At 31.9% G+C, this 12,666-nt stretch overlaps 1 protein-coding gene and 1 long non-coding RNA gene across 2 annotated transcripts in view; one reads left to right on the forward strand and one right to left on the reverse strand.

The window, feature by feature from the left end:
* The window catches only part of LOC123552228 (receptor-type tyrosine-protein phosphatase delta-like), a 71,488-nt gene that overhangs the window by 5,308 nt on the left and 53,514 nt on the right, over positions 1-12,666 (reverse strand). The window lies entirely within an intron of this gene.
* Positions 3,284-8,510, forward strand: LOC123560156 (uncharacterized). The gene is made up of 5 exons (XR_008370701.1): positions 3,284-3,930; positions 4,389-4,488; positions 5,001-5,099; positions 5,509-5,593; positions 6,205-8,510. It is a non-coding gene; the product is annotated as an uncharacterized LOC123560156 (long non-coding RNA).

Below are 12,666 nucleotides of genomic sequence, written 5' to 3' on the forward strand. Positions count from 1 at the left end.
CATTTTTTTTCCTTTTGTTTTACAGTGTAGATTTTGTAACTTTTATTTAGACTTTAACAGATATATATAAGCATACGGCCTACAACATTGTGAAATAACGGGTATAGGTCCATGCGGTTATTTTTTGAGATGTCTGACCAAGAAATCGAATCGGACATTCCACGCCAACTTTAAGACAATATGTTGATTAATTTAACGCGTCCTATGTTTTAATATCATATTTTGACTTTAGAAATATAGTAATTATTTTACTCACACATTGCCATTTATTCATAAAATGATTTTCATTTCCGTACGCCGAATTCAAGTGTTATTTTACGTTTTCCGGAAAAATGACTTTACGCCATCATTTCCCGTATATCAATTACAGAGTACAACCCCAAGGCGTAAAATTGCACACATATCGTCTGCTATTACACATAAATTTGTTTGAAAATACATAAATAACGAAGACGGAATGAATGAAAATTTCAATTTAGAGAATGTGTCCCACGCGCCACAAAATCTGCAACAAGTACTGCATTTGACATCTAAAGGAATTGTCATTCATTCAAACTTTTATACACATTTTGTCCTGTTTTGAAATATGGTGTCTTTTTAAGATACCTGTTTTATTTATTTCTGTTATCCGTAAAATTGGATTGTCCATTCAAAATTAATGTCCCCTAAAATAAAATAATGTCAGATTTAACTATTTCGAAAAATTGCCATTGTTTTATATAAAAATAGTATATCTAGTGAAATACATTTAAGAAATATTTACGTAAGAACAATACAATTTTTCTTGCGATTACATTGTATTTGATATATAGATCTAAATAACTACAATATGATCTAATTAACATGATAACAATTTGTACCAAATATGAACGACCGATATATCTTCAGTACAGCATAATGGCCTACTTCTTCCTCCCACATAAACATCGTGTAAATCATTCTAATAATTTATAAAGGGTATGACTTAACCCCGGATATGAGTCATATTTACGAATATGAGATCAGATACCGAATATGAGATATATATTTTTTATTTATGAATTGAATTAAATTGTGTTTATATCAAACAATTGAACATATTAATACAATATTTCAGGCGAAATTTGGGTTGATTTGAAGCATTTATAAGGTATTTAATTAGAATAATTCAACCGCGCACTTAGAAACTCATATTCGTCTTTGTGGGGTAAAGACCAAATATGACACGTAAACGCTTTATTTATGGTTTAAACGAATTATTTTTTATACAAAACTAAAATGTATATTATCATTATATTTCAGGCAAAACTTGGGTTGATTTGAAGCACTGATACTGTATTTGTTTGAAATAATTCATTCATGTTGTATCAATGTCGTATTCGTGTTTGCGTGGTGAAGACCGAATATGAGATGTACTTTTTTATCTAAGACTTAAATGTATTGTTTTTGATATCAAACTGTAATATATAATATCATGATATTTCAGGCGAAATTTGGGCTGATTTGAAGCATTTATAAGGTATTTAATTTGAATAATTCACCCGAGCACTTAGAATCTCATATTCGTATATATGTGGGGGAAAGACCGAATATGAGATGTAATATTTTTATTCATCATCTAAATGAATTATTTTTATATCAAACTATAATATATATTATCATAATATTTCAGGCTAAATTTGGGTTGATTTGAAGCATTTACAGGGTATTTAATTTGAATAATTCACCCGAGCACTTAGAATCGCATACATGTATTCGTGTTTGCGGAGTAAAGACCGAATATAAGATGTAATTTTTTTATTTATGATTTAAATGAATTATTTTTTATAACTATAATATATATAATCATAATATTTCAGGCGAAATTTGGGTTGATTTGAAGCACTAATAATGTATTTATTTGAAATAATTCATTTAAGCTGAATCAATGTCATATTCGTGTATGCGTGGTAAAGACCGAATATGAGATGTATTTTTTAATCTAAGCTTTAAATGTATTGTTTTTCATATCAAACTGTATTGAACTGTAATATATGTTATCATAATATTTCAAGCGAAATTTGGGCTGCTTTGAAGAACGAGTAAGGTATTTAATTGAAATAAATCACTCCAGCAGTAAGAATCTCATATTCGTGTATGCAGACCGAATATGACTATGAAATATATCTATATAGGAAATTGTTTGATTGTAATTCTCCTGTCCAAAAATACAGTTCCTAGATTACATTTAAATACATTGAAAAATCAAATGTTTATTTTTTCTATTTATTGCAGAAAACCCAGGTATCAGATCTAGATTAGTTTTATATACATTTATTCTTTATTATGGTCTCTTCGCTGTACATCAATATACAACACAGATCATTAAAACTAATACAGTGTTGTTATTCATATATGAAATATATTTTTTTTAATTATAAGAGACTGCAATAGATGAAACTGACTTCTAGAGCTCTACTATAAAAAGCCAGACATAATTTTAAAACATACTCATACTTAGGCTACTATTACCAGTATAATCATTGATTAAAAATTTTATCATTATTATCTAAAACATAAAATACTTAAAAGTTTAAAACAGTCTTATTTACAGTCACATTAAATGCAAAAGTCATCATAATTATCCGAACACACATAACAAGTATATTTTGCCATTATAGAAATTTGGATAATTCAATGAATATAGGATATATATCTTGCATGTATTTTCCAGAATTAAAAGAAGGATTATAATAAAGTTTTAAAGTTTATATTTACCAGGGAGTATGATAGGTGGAGCGAGCTCGAGATAATTGATAATAATTAAGTATGACCACATGCAGTCGCATGCTGATTTTCCTTCAGAATCCTTTTAGATCAATCTCTGCAGACATCTAATCATCGCCACTTAACATGTGATCGATACACCATGTGTGGAACCGCCGATTTTTTTAAAGAAATGTATAGATATGATAACTTGTGAAGGATGACATGTGCGCACGTAACTCTGTTTGAAACCAATTTTACATTCGTATGTGTATTGCAGAGGTTTGATCTGTTGAATATTTTTCTTTTAATCAATATTATATTCCTTTATTCCACTTTTCAGTGACTGACTTAACATCTATCTAAATATATACACAGAAAATATCTTACAAATTATATGAGCAATGTCATTATTACATATTTAATACATTTACAATAAAATGATTAATTACATAATGTAGTTTCAGTTTCAGATTTATTAGCATATCGGCATATACAATATACCTTTGGACCAGACCACTTAACTATCGCAAGAGATAGAGGACGCCTTCCAAGAGCAGGAAGTCGTGCTTACAGCATGGATTGATCTGCAGAGGGCGTTTGACAAAGTCTGGACTGATGGACTCCTCGTCAAGCTGATGAGGACTGGAGTAGGAGGTCATATGCTGAGGAGGATTAAGTCATACCTCCACAACAGGACAGCAAGAGTCAGTTTAGAACATGCCAACAGTAGGAAGTTCCTGTTGCGTCATGGTGTCCCACAAGGTGGAATCTAATCCCCCACACTCTTCTTGCTTTTCATCAATGACCTGGTGTCTGAATTACCGAAAAGAGTTAAGGCTGCTCTCTACGCTGACGATCTGGTGTTATGGTGTAAGGAAGAACATGCCACTACAGCCACATACAGGATGAAAGAAGCCACCAACAAGCTTTCAGCTCAGGCTGAAGATTGGTGTGTATCGATCAATACAGAAAACTCGTCCACGACACTATTCTCCCTGTCGTCAAAGCAGAGGGCGGGCAAAATCAAGATAGGAAATATAGACATAGTACTAGAGCCGATTTACGCAATCGAATACCGCCGGAAGTAGAACATTTATGTCAACACCGGTTTCGTATTTTCACGTGAAAACGGCCGAAAACTGAGAGGTTTTCAACAAATAATAAGTTTACGGGTTCCATGAGGATTTTTCATGTATTTAAACGGTAAGTATAATGTTTATGGATTATTCAATACAGTATGAAAGTAAACTGTTACGCTTTAAATGGAAATTGTGAAAGAAAAGCCGATAAGAAAATATTGACTTTCAACTTTCACTTTCATTGTCGCTTTTTAAATTGCCCAAAAATGTTCTTTCTATTAATTTGTTTTTTCTTGTTTTTTGTTTGTAGATACATAGTCCTATAGCAAATTATTGTGTGAAATGACAGCTTATTTAAAGCATCTGTGATTAACTGGGCCTAAGTTTACCGATTTTTCCTTTTAGAGTGACCTTTGACCTTATAATAGCTTATAGTCTGTTCTATGTATTTTAGCTGTAGTCAGAACAGAATGCAATTGAGTTCAAATGAATTTTCAAAATAAACTGTTGCAAATTGTAGGGAAAGAATAACATAATATATTCATTATAAGTTATTGAAATATTATAATTACCTCATTTCAGACAGAAGTACAAGTGAACAGATGACATATTAAAGTGGCTGCAGAAGCTTGAAAAGTTAGATAGAGCAGGGGCAGTCAAAACAGTGGGATAATACTTCTATGTAATTTCTTTTTAAAGGCAATTTATACAGGATGGAATGGTATCACATACAATGTTTTACAATTTACATGTAGTTTTATCTCTCTTTATGATGTTGGGAGCAAACAAGTCAGTGACATCTAATTAACACTTGTAAACTATTGACAGTTGATATTAGACAGCATTTAATAAAATGCAATTATTGAATGGTTTGCTTATCAATATTAAAAAGAGCAAACAGTTGACAATTAACAGGCATGTCATTCTTTTAAATGACACCATAAATAAACTTTCATAATTTGTTTTTCTTCAACTTCTGGGTTTAGACTGGAAGCCATTCCAAACTATGAACTGGTAAATTATAAAAGGAGTCATGTAATAATTATGGATGGATACATTATACTTTAATGGACAATAATAATTTGAAATAATAATATTTTTTAACATCAAGGTGTTAAGGTGATTTTATAAAGATGGTGTTATGGTTTTTGCATGATGAGTCTTTTCACAGATTTTATCATTTATATATTTCAGGGTGTCCAACATGAGTAGTCAGGTTGACAGAAGTGAAAGATGGTCTGATGGTACAATGATGTACAAATGATACTCTTTAACAAGTTTAAGATGTCAAGGGTAATATAATGCCAGTTATTAGAATTACATTCCCCTTAACATTTAACAGACACACATTGTAAATGTAATTAAAATGATTTTATGAAGTTTCATGAAGGATGGTACACCCAACCATTTTGAATCAAGAAATTTTGACTTAGGTAAAGATATCTATTCAGACTTCTTAACTCTTAGCCTTTCATATGATACAGAGATAAAAGAACTACTATTGTCAGCCACTAACCATGTTTCAAAGCTTTTAAACACACTATAGCAATAACCATTTTGTTTAAATATATTTTTAATGCAATGTTTTCTTTATATCTGTCACTTGATGTTTTCAATGGATTAGAGTCCTAATTTAATGTAAATTCTGTATTTTTCAGTAATGGAAGTACAAAATTTATAGGAAGTTGTTTCTTTATTTCAGTGTAAAATGTTCTGTGGATTCATATGATGAGAATGCCAGTGTTGATCTGTATGACTTAATTAAACATAGATATTGATACCTTCAGGTAACTGTTTACAATATTCAAAGAGTTACAATGTAATTCAGTTATTGATTTGGTATATATCACTTCAAGAGGCTTGTGTAAAGTTTGTTTCACATGAGACCAAGGGTCAAGTATGATGATAATGTAAACTTTACACTTACAAAAAGAAATTATACAGTACCAAATAATTACAGACTTATGAATGTAACTTTCCAAATATCTTACATTTTTCTCCTGAAATTAATTAAATAGGTAAACATAATTCTATTGTTATAAGCTTAAAAAGGTGAATGTAAGATATAAATTATGAAATGTCAAGTATAAGGTGTGTTATTTTCAAAGTATTTAAGATACAGAATAAAATATAGCCTGCCATCATAATATTCCAAAATACAAAGTGTGTCATACATATATTTTAGGTCAAATGGTAAGGTCAAGTGAGTGACTTAGGGTAACTGTTGGCCTCTTGATATATTCTACTAAAATGGGTCTTATGCATAAGATATGTTGAAGTTTTATTAATCCAGTACCACTTTTATTTTACCTTATATTCAGAAATATACATATTTTGAATATTAAAGAGCTGCAGACACCTCGAATACAGTTACTACATTATGCATTTCTTTCTTCAGATATGTACCTGTGAAATCTTCAGTGTCACCGTTCAGCTATTGTTCAAGATCAGTGTCTGCAGCTTGCACAGTTTAGTATAGAGGAGCCTTCTGAATCAATTTTGTTACATATTTGCTGTTATTGTAGGACACACATGTAGAGAGCAACAAGTCCTGTCCAGCCGTGCATGTAAATGTGATTCAGAAACTTTGAGAATATGTAAACATTACACTGTTATAATTTTCAAAATGCTGTGTCTTGCAGTGTATCAATACTGTTTTGTCTCAGTTTATAACACAGTATGTTCACAAATCAAACATAAGACCATAGTGATCAGTATTATTAAAATCATTAACTATTTGTATGGTGACAAAATTTAATTTCATGCAATACCACAGTAAAACGTTTGATAATTTTCACTTTAAAAGTTGTAAGTTTAAAGTTGGCATAAATTGTTTTTCTCCTTCATAAATCTAAAAAGTGATTGGTCATTATAATTGCAATATCATTTTAGTATGACAAAGTTTATATTGAACTAAAACACTAATGTAAATTTTTGAACTAGTCAATGCATTTTCTTCAGTCTTAAAACATTTGTTTATCGTACATGTCATGGCCCATAACTCCTCCATATTACTTGTGTTTTGTCCTTTTTAGTTTCACTGAAGAATAGGTAGAGGTATTGCACATCCATTTTATAGCATCCCTATTTTGTAAAGTGTTGTATGTAAGGTTTTATCTCGGAATTATGTCTCATCTAAAGGTGGGGAGAGGTATTGTTTATGCCTTCTCGTCTGTCCGCATTAAGCCTGTCTGGCTTTAAGAGGACAAGCTGCTGGCCAGATTTTGATGAAACTTCACAAGACTGATCAGTACCAAGCATAGTGTTGTGCATATCGCTTGCATGTTTCGTTTCGATGCACTAAATTGCAGCCAGAGCTAAAAATAGAAAAATCTTGTCGGCTTTCACAGGTCAAAACTACATAACAGATTTTGATGAAACTTCACAGGAGTGATCAGTACCAAGTATATTTTTGCATATCAGCGACACTTTCCATTTTGCTGCACAAAATAGCTGCCATACTATTGCTAAAGGTATACATAGGTGGGAGACATAGTTTGTCATAAAAATACCTAAAACACCTTCCACTTTCGTCTTTGTTAATGAAAAATGTATCAAACTTCTTACAATTACAAACTGTAATAATTTGACATAAAATGCACTAGTTCCATAACTGCATTTGGCTTTTTTTCATAATTATTGCCCTTTTCTTACCATAGCAATATTTTGTGTAACATGTTACCTCATTAAGCATCATAAGATCAGAAAGTTCTATGACTCAGAAATATTGGCCCTTTTGTACTTGTCATGAGTATGTTTTCAGTATTTTATATTGTCATTACTTTTTGTTGTGCCAGTTTACGGAAATGAAGACTTAGTTGTCCAAATGTGTGCCTGTGCCTGTCCTGATTTGTTTGTCTGGACAATATATTATTGATTAGTCTTCACGAAACTTTGCAGGTTAATTTCCTTAAGTTCCCTGTCAACTTTGATAGTGGCATGGTTACTTTAGAAACACTAAAGTGATGTCACCACTGTACTAGTCAAACGTTTTGTATTTCAGATTTTATATCACATTACAGGCTACTGGTCTTTAGCAGCCTTCATAAAACTTTCATAAAAGTTTCCAAAAATGTTGTATTTTGATTTGAGCTGGCATTATTAAAACATTAAGAAGTAGTACTATAAGGCAACATTTGACCTCTTTTCTAGTACTTTTTGATTTTCTCTGTTACTATGAAGTTTCCTTTTCCTAGAAATTAGTTGGCTTATTTTTGATGATATTATGTTTTTAATGAATTGTAGCTATGTTCTTTATCTCATGAAAATGTCCATTTTTATATAATTCATATTTTTTACTGTCAAATAAGTGCAATACCACATACTTATATCACTTTCATTAACATACTTGTACTATTTTCATAAAACATTATATAAATCATTATATTTCATGTAAACAGAATTAAATAAATATTTAAGAACATCAGTGTTTTCTTTGATTGCTACATGAAACAGACCATAGGTCAATTTAGGGTCAGTTCTGACACTTTATATGCAAATTGGTAAGGGAGATAACAAGTACTGTCTTAAGTAACCAATATTTTGTTACACAGTTACCTTCCCTTTACACAGGTAGGACTATTTGTTGATGATCATCTTTTGAACATTATTCCATTTCTGATGACAGAACATTGAAAATAAAAGTTGTTGTATCATGCAATGACATCATATATGACAATATTTACTTTTTTATTCCATTTTTTAAATATTCTTTAAATTAGGTACAATGCCTAGGAAATACGTGGTGATTGAAGCAGACGTGGCAAAATACCTCGGAGTGAACTTTGACAAACGGCTAACCTGTAAGCCCCACGTTAGTCAAGCAGAAGGGAAGGCCGCAGGAAGCTTGCCATGATGCGCAAACTTGCTGGAACAACGTGGGGAGCAAATGAGCAAATACCCAAGACAGTATATCAGGGAACAGTGAGACCCCATTTAGAGTATAGCTCAACTGCTTGGTCAAAACTAACAAACAGGCTTTAGACAAGGTTCAGAACCAAGCCTGAAATATTTTATTCATATGTTTAATTGTTTAATATAATCAAAATTTAATTTAATTCATAAATAAAAAGAATATATCTCATATTCTGTATTTGATCTCATATTCGCGAATATGACTCATATTTAGGGTTAAGTCATACCGATTTATAAATAGATCTTTTCGGCATAAATATATATGTATTCGACTACGTACATGTATTATATGCTTCGAACAAAACTTGGGGGTTGTCTCAAAACAACAATGAATAACGTATTATCGGTTAAAATTAATACAGTCTCATAGTCATGGCACAGTTGACTTGGACCACCCTAAGGAATGGTCTTCCATATAACAATTTCGAATATTGAAAGTCTCTAAATGAATATATGAATATTCCAAAATTATCGAACGTATTTGCCTCTTCTTACGCTAGACTCCGTAGTTTTGTCGCACAGTGTGAAATGCTTATACAAATTTGGAATCACAGTCATATTCCTTCGAGAACCTAGAGCCATCAAACTATTTGTATCTATATTAAAGCGATGACTAATAGAAAAACAGGGGCAAGGCTGTCAGTAAAAGAAACTCCACCATTAAACGTAACATATATTAGTAGTCTTGTCTCAATAGATAGATCCGATTTTTTCTGGTAAGGAACGCTCCCCCCCCCCCCTTGGATATTATTGCTGTGTCAATCAAGCTTTCTCCAAAATGGCGGATACACATGAAACCGCTATGACGGATTATCTTTTCATAAAAGTATCTAAATCTTCTACTCATTACTGCAAAAAAGATCAAAAACCTTTCGGTTGACGTGCTAAATGAGTAATTTAATAATTATACTTAATATTACATTTATTCCATGAAGAAAAGTGATGAAATGTAGCTGTTAAATTTCAGTGTTAATAAGGTATTCATAGATATGAAAGTCGTAGAATTTGATAAATTTGTTTATTTTGGGACCGCACAAAATTTCAAAGCCTATTGGTATAAAGTATAATACACGTAACAAAAAGAAAAAAAAAACAGCTAGTTGCGTTCTTGCAAAGAGGAATATATCTATAAATAAAAAATGAAGCTGAATCAAAAAGTCTATATCTTCGTTTATGATATTTGTGATTTAACGAAACCGATATATGATGATTCAAAATTTCTTTCATTTCTATATTTGCAAATAAGTACCTGTAAATTATTAAATTGTGAATTAAAATCATTGTATTTTATTTTAATATGTTGTATTTCTTCTGCAATATTTGTGGATACCATTTGAAGGAATGTCACGTGGTTTGAAAAGTTAAACTTTAGCAGCAATTTTCACGGTTATCGCCTGCGAACGACAAAAGAAAGCAGATCGACTGTCACGCCGGTGTTAATCACAAGTAGGGGGTGCCTGTTATAAATTGTAATTGATAATACATGTTTTCATTGAAAATATGGGGTAACAAATCAGCAAGTGTTAACGTTCTCAATATGATACACGTTTATTCATGTCATTAATTAAATTATCTTATTGTTTGACAATATTCTTAAGGAGAAGAAAACAAAAAATCAATTCACCGAATATATAGAGCTAGCATTTAAATTCTTACACAAAATCTGTTGAGTGTTCATGAAAATAATAATGATAATACATTCGACATTGCTTCTTTACATTCTTAGGAGAAAAACAAAAAATCAGTTCATGGATATTTAGCATTAAGTTTATTTTATAAAATGTGTAGTGTGGCCGAATTTTGGAGATTGCCGTTCACATGTAGACTATATGTATTATTTGCCTTGAAGAACTTCGTTTCCCCGAGTGCAACATCGAATGAAAATCCTGTGACATCTGTCTAAGAACCAATTTAAAAATAGCTGTAATTTCTTAAAATGATACACTTGATAAATGATCATGTTACATGGGGTTTCGCAATTATATGTTACTTGTGGTCACTTCTTTTCTTATTTCTAGAGGTCATATTTACATGTAATATGTAAAGCATCTCTTTTTTTACACACTGCCATGTCGACAACGTAAAAGAATACTGTTTTTATTTAGAACTTTACAGTCTTTAGATACTTAGTTATGGTAAGCTTGTGAGACACAATGACACCTTAGCAACAAAGTCTGCGGATCGACGGATAACGCCTTGTCTTATTGGCCAATATCATTGGTTTGATTGACAGATCGGATCCATCCATTATAAAGAACATAAATTTCAGGAAATATATTCTAATATCTCCTAAGACATTTTGCTTGCTTCACTCTCAGTGAATATTACAGCATTACATTTAGCGATTTATGTTTAACTTGCCGATCCTACTGTGTCGTTCATTTCGCATCAATTGTTATATTTACAGTTCATTTCCGTTTCGTTTGTAAGGAACGTTCTCCCTAACGCAGACGTCGTCATAGCAGCCGCGTTCCCGTTGTCATTTAGCAACGTTGTCGTAACTTTTTTCCTGCGTATTTCCTGTTACTGTTCAAACAAAATGAACGTCATAATTCTCAGTGGAAAATAACTGGGCGAATGTAAATTGATTCTCGTGCAGTAGCATATTACAACTAAATTTAACAAGAGGGACATGATGGCCCTATATCGCTATATCTGAGTTTAATTGCTTGCTTGAACAAGTTTCTTTGCTAAAGCTTCAAAAACAGAAAGAACTAGGTGAGAAGGAATAAAGATAGTAAAGATTCTTTAAGAAAAATACTGAAATCTGAAAGCTGTTAAAACTAAGCTGTGTATGTAGGACATAGAGTGTGACCCCCCACTGGTACATTTGTCACAAATAAGGGGAAATAATTATAATTGAAAAGTTTGAAGTTTAATGGGGTATAACCTCCAAAAACATTTTATGAAGAGGATTTATTATTCTAGGCTAAATTTTGAGCTATGAGCAAACAAAAATCCACTATTTTTGCTATTTCAAGGGCCATAACTATGTAATAAGCGCTTAGATTCTCAAGAAGAATTCCAAGTGAGCAAGGTAACATCACGATAAAGGCTCAAGCAAGGTTTCATGAATTTACATCAAAAACTTTTTGAGCTAAGCACATAATTAGGTAAAAATGTGCATTTTTTGACTATTTCAGGGACCTTATCTTTAAAAATAGGGGGCTGAGCCAGCCAAAAATAAGAGGTGTTCACGTTTATAACATGATAAAGACTCTTACAAGTTTTCATCAATTTATATCAATATATTATTCGTCAAAAGGTGAAAAAGTGCATTTTTGTCTATTTCAGGGGCCATAACTCTGGAAATATGGGGCGGACTTAGATGAAAATTAGGTTTGCAAGTTCATAACATGATTAAGACTCATGCAAAGTTTTATAAATCTATAGCAAATACTTTTTGAGCTAGGCGCGTCACAAGGTTAAAATGTGCATTTTAGACTATTTCAGGGGCCACTAAAAAGAACTCTAGAAATACGGGGCGGACTCAGATGAAATATAGAAGGTGCACAAGTTCATGTTATGATTAAGACTCATGCAAAATTTTATGAATCAAATACGTTTTGAGTTTCGTGTGTCACAAGGTGAAAATGTGTATTTTCCACTGTCTCAGGGGCCATAACACTGAAAATAGAGGGCGGAACAAGACGAAAAAGGAGGTGTGCAAGTTCATATCATGATAATGGCTCATGCAAGGTTTCATCAATCTATATCTATTACTTTCTGAGCTAGGCGCGTTACAAACTTCGGACGGACGGACGCACGTACGCACGGACAAGACCAAATATATATGACCCCACCACACATGGGGGCACAAAAATATACAGGTGGTCCAAATCTCTTTGTTGTAGTTTCAGAAACAAGAAAGTAGGTCAGTAGGTCTGTGTTAATAATATTTAAGATGAGTACAGAAATCTGTATCAAAAGTTTTACATGTGGCCCA

Source organism: Mercenaria mercenaria, chromosome 4 (assembly GCF_021730395.1).
Source record: "Mercenaria mercenaria strain notata chromosome 4, MADL_Memer_1, whole genome shotgun sequence".
Classification (NCBI taxonomy): Eukaryota; Metazoa; Mollusca; class Bivalvia; order Venerida; family Veneridae; genus Mercenaria; species Mercenaria mercenaria.